The sequence below is a fragment of the Stegastes partitus genome, unplaced genomic scaffold (assembly GCF_000690725.1).
Source record: "Stegastes partitus isolate 25-593 unplaced genomic scaffold, Stegastes_partitus-1.0.2 Scaffold9, whole genome shotgun sequence".
NCBI lineage: Eukaryota > Metazoa > Chordata > Actinopteri > Pomacentridae > Stegastes > Stegastes partitus.
Window position 1 is genome coordinate 1,872,670 of NW_007577740.1, and position 5,001 is coordinate 1,877,670.

Here is a 5,001-nt window from a genome sequence, read left to right on the forward strand (position 1 = left end):
CCTCCCACGACCCCAGTGAGGATCAAGCAGTGTATAGATAATGGGTGGCTGGATGGACTGTGAGGCAGCGGCTGATTCTGAATGACAGCACACAGTCAGGGAGCAGGATCATATTGAGTTTGAGTTACATATCTATTGCTATGTGGTACTCAGATCAAACTCTTGCTGGCTTGTAAAGCATAGAGGATATCTAGTAATTCAGGGGCTGGAGGTAAATGTTTTTATATCCCAATAACGTTTACTTTACACATTTAAGTGTAAACCACAAAACACAATTAAAAAAAAAAAAGGATTTGCACCATTTGGGACCTTTAAGTCAATTTTAGTCTGTGCAGTTTTTTGTTGTTCTTTATATTCGATCCTCCTCTTTTATTTTGAAGGGAAACAGTTGCCATCACTGCTGGCTGTTATGAAACCCTGCAGGAGGATGAGATCCGCCTGGCTTCACGGTTCAGATGCAGTTGCTAGGAAACCAGAAATCCTCTCTTCTCATTAGCTGCTCCATACTGCCAGTTACCCCACAGCAGCTGTCGTGACAAATCAGAGCACAAGTTATCAGATTGGTTCTTTTTCATTATTTTTGTTTCTGTTTTTATATTTTTCATGTTGTATATATTTATGGTTTTATTTTTGTTTTATTTTATGGGGACTCTGCAATACTCAGAGTTTATTATAATGAAAGGCAGGAAAGTCCAAAGCCAGAGTCTCTGTGCTGGTGATGTAACATGCTGCAGATTATTTGACTAGATTTACTGTATGACAAACTGCTCTTTTACAGTTCTTTCATTTATTATTTTTGACATTTTTTTCTGGGAGCTGGGGTGCCATTTTCACCATTTTTCTTCTATAGTTGTTGAACAATACATTATTCAACTTTTTTTTCTCTTTTCCCTTAACTGGTGTTTTTGATACCCATGCTGCCAGAGTTTTGCTGTTAGCTTCCCCCCCTTTTTAAACAACTCTTGTTGTACACTTTATTATTGATGTGCTGCTTCATTGTAGGTCTTTCCTGCAGTTTTTTTTTTGTGGTTTGTTTGTTTTTACCTTTATCCATCATAGGCCCTAATTGGGCTCAGTATATTAAATTACTTTTTAATTCCTTCGATTTTCATACGAGATAGAAATCCTCTTACCTTGTAGAACCTCTATTATTTGTAAATTATGTGGAGGCAGAACATACATTTTTAAAAATAATTCATGTTTATTCACTTAATAGAAGAATGACAAAAGCTTCACACATACAAAATGTCTCTTGTGACATAAATAATCAAATACATATAGGTATTAAAACAGACTATAAACTATATTTTAAAATATAGATACAAACAGCCACTCTAGGCCAACTTCTAAATGTAATCTGGTTAACCTGAGATCATAGCCTAAAACGCTACACAAACATGGAGAAACAGACATATTCCATATATTATAGTGAAGAGCGTCTTTTCAAGAGTTTGAGCTGCAGCTTCCCCACAGCAGTGAGCACCGGAGAGCTGTCTGCACTGTGACCTCTGGTGAACCTCGGCAGATGCAGATCTCTGAACACAAAGAGGGAGATAATATGAATAATCAAACATCAGATGTTGTGTTGTTAAAGTGAAGCCAGTAAGTGCCTACAGTGTACAACAGCACCTGGGATCACTGACACACAAAGTGAAAAATATGCGATTGCCAGAAATAAATTTAATACACTTGTAATTTTCATTTAGCCTAATTACATAAACATGATTGTAAAATGAGCTGGGATCACCAGAACCTTCTCAGTTTTGGACCTAAATACTGTATCTATTTGCTTGTTTTTATTTGGGTTCCACATGGAAAAGAATTGCAAGAATCACAAGATGAAACCTGTTAAAATGCATGAAATGAAGCTTGATGAATATTGAGAACACATTCTTTGGTCAGATGGGACCAGGATAAACTTGTTTAGTGCAGATTCTGTTCAGCATATTTAAAGTGAACTACAAGACAGATAGAATAAACTTTACTTGATCCCTTTGGTAGAACCTCAGGAAAATTGTTGAACTACAGTGAAAGCATCATCCTGAAACTGAAGTACAGAGAGGGCGCAATGATCTGGAGCTGCATGTGAAAAGTAAGTGTTGGGAGATGACATTTCTATGAAACATTAACCTTTGTTGCATTGCGTTCCTGTTGTGGAGGATGTATTTATGATCCACTAAATCTAAACCGTTAGTTTTTAATTGTACATCAGAGCAAATAACCTGCTGTTCAACATGGGTTAGAAGTAATGCGGTAACTGCTGGGTGATACGATGCTAAATCATCTAACATTTAGGTGATATTTCTCAGGATGTACATAATTGTCCACATTTCCTGACTATTTGACGGTGTCCCTCAATAACCCAAATGCTGCTGTCAAACCACAGGGAATAGTAGTGGCTAAGAACTGACAATATCTCATAAAGCCCTAAGCTCTCCCCTTTATTCTCTAATCATCAGGAAATTTCATAGCAAGAAATTCATCTCATGAAATTAACTGTCAAAAATTACCTTTTTAGTCTTCCTTGTGGTGTCTTGCATGAATCTTTGTTTGCAGGTTTGCTGTCATTCAACAACGCTGCTGCAGGTCTGAAGCTCTGATCTAGAACCAAATTTACTATTGTTATATTCTCATTCATTACAACCTGGTATTTTTTTTTTGTCTTCATGCTGCATTTACCTGACAATTGCATGCTGGCCCTAAACAGGTGGACGTTGAGAAAAGTCTCCATGCCGTGGCTTCTCCTCAGTGTCGGTCTGTCTGCTGACGTGGAGCTCTGGCTCTGCTCCGAGACTGGAGGCCTGAGCTTTGACCTCCCCTGAATCCAAGGCATCGTCCTCACAGACCGGATCACTGTATGTGTTTGAGAAAATGCAGGTGAAAAACAGACTTGTTGTGATTTGCCAAATAATGTTGTAGTTCTCTCACCTTTGAAACTGTGTCTCTTTCTACTTCCTCTCACTGACTGTAGATCTTTCAGAAAATGGAAATTCATCAAGTATTCCATACTGTCCATTGCAGCTTTAGGAATCACTCCTAGTGAAGATCAGAACAATGCAGCTATTAAGGCCGTATACGAATGATATTTCTTGAAACCAGTGCCAATACTAAATAACTGATCTGTTACCAAATAGATGAGGATTTTCAATGAAGGTGCGGAGGACAAGAACTCTGAGTTCCAGTCGTCCTTCAGACATCTCCGTCTTGTTTGGAGGCGGCAAAAGACATGGAGCAAAGATTGTAGCGAGGTTGGAGCTGGTCATCAGGTTCTCAGCACATCTGGTAGCAGCACATATATGACGAGGAAAACATATCAATTCTTTAGTCTGTCTGTAGAAGACCGTCCAGTAATTTTAAGTAAAACAGTAAAGTAAAAAAGGAAAGAGCCCATAGTTTGAGCCTTTTAAACGTGCAGTTGCTCTTGGGGGCAGGAATTTGCTTAGGAGGTTTCAAGATAAAACTAAGCACTCTCAAGATGATTATAGGAATTTTTCTCTATTTTTTTTTGTACCTTGATCTATCCAAGTTTCTAAATATGAATACAGTAATGAGGAAAACTTAATAAATTAATGAACCACAATTGTAATCTGCACACAGTACATACAGTGGTTCTTGAAAGTTTGTGAACCTAATCTTAAAGGTAGACAAAATATAACATTTGGTTATTTTTTTACTGAGGAAAATGATCCTATGCTACACAGCTGAGTGTCAAAAGCATGTGAACCTGTTGGAGTAGCAGTTAATTTAAAGGTGACGTAAGCGACTGGTGTTTTCAATCAATGAGATGATATCGGGTGTGAGTGGACTCCTCGTTTTATTCTCTCTGAGAACTTCAGAAAAGAGTCTCTGATGCTCATCAGGCTGGGGAAAGTGACAAAACCACCCTGTATGAGGCCAGACTCCCCTAATCAGTTAGACAGATTGCATGCTCTTGGAGAAAATTGCAAATTCCAGTCACTTTTGCCACTCAGACTTGCAATACTGAATAAATTCCTTCAATAAATAAATGATCTAAAATAGATAAAGACTCTGATGAGTTTGATCACTGTGGCGTAAAACCACAACCCGCTTCCCCCTTCTATCAGTTAGTTATTTCAGTGCAATACATAAACAGACTGAAGTATTCCCTATAATATCGTCCAAACCTTCTTCCTGTTACGGTTTAATGTCCCCATCTACCCCCTTTCATACCTCTGAGACACACTGTAGAGGAAGTCAAACAGGTAGTGCAGACAGGAGGAGTTTCTGGCAGGCAGCAGACAGGAGAGCAGCTGGAGGGCAGCCATCCTGTCCTGCAGGTCCGACACTTCCTGGGCTTTGAGCAGAGCTGTATGGATCTCGGAGGGAAACAGCGGCTCTGGAAGCTCCCTGCAAAACTGTTTGATGAGTGTGGCCACATCGTAGGGGAGGGCAGTGGACAGACACTCCTCTCCACAGTTCAGCTTGGCCTGGACCAGACACACAGGGTTCACAGTAATTCGTAGCATCATAGAGTTTGTCCAACACGGACACATAGTTAGCTACAAAAAAAAAGCTGTGTTTTTGTGATTTAGTCCACCCCATTTTATAAAAATGTGAATAAAATTAGAACTTTTGCGAGTGCAATGTAAAAATGATTATTTTTTTAATATTCCAAATTAGTTCAACCACACCTCTCTAAAACAGTTTGAATAAATACTGAACATTATAACCTTCATAAAAGTGAGACAGCAATGGCAACAGGAATGCTGCATTATACTGCCTGTGTTTTAGGCACCAAATAACCTGGTAGTGAGTGCAGATGACAGACAAAAGGCCAGCGTTTGCTCAAACCACCAGATGACACTGTTGCTCCAGTTGAGGCATTATGAATATAACTTAACAAAAAAGGTCCACCTCTTACCCTGAGGGTCTTGATTCGAGGTAGAGAGCCTGACTTCCTGAACAGGCCCACATTCCCAGCACGCTCCAGAAGAAATGAACAAGCATCCACCAAAAAGCTGAGGTACAAATCATTCTTAA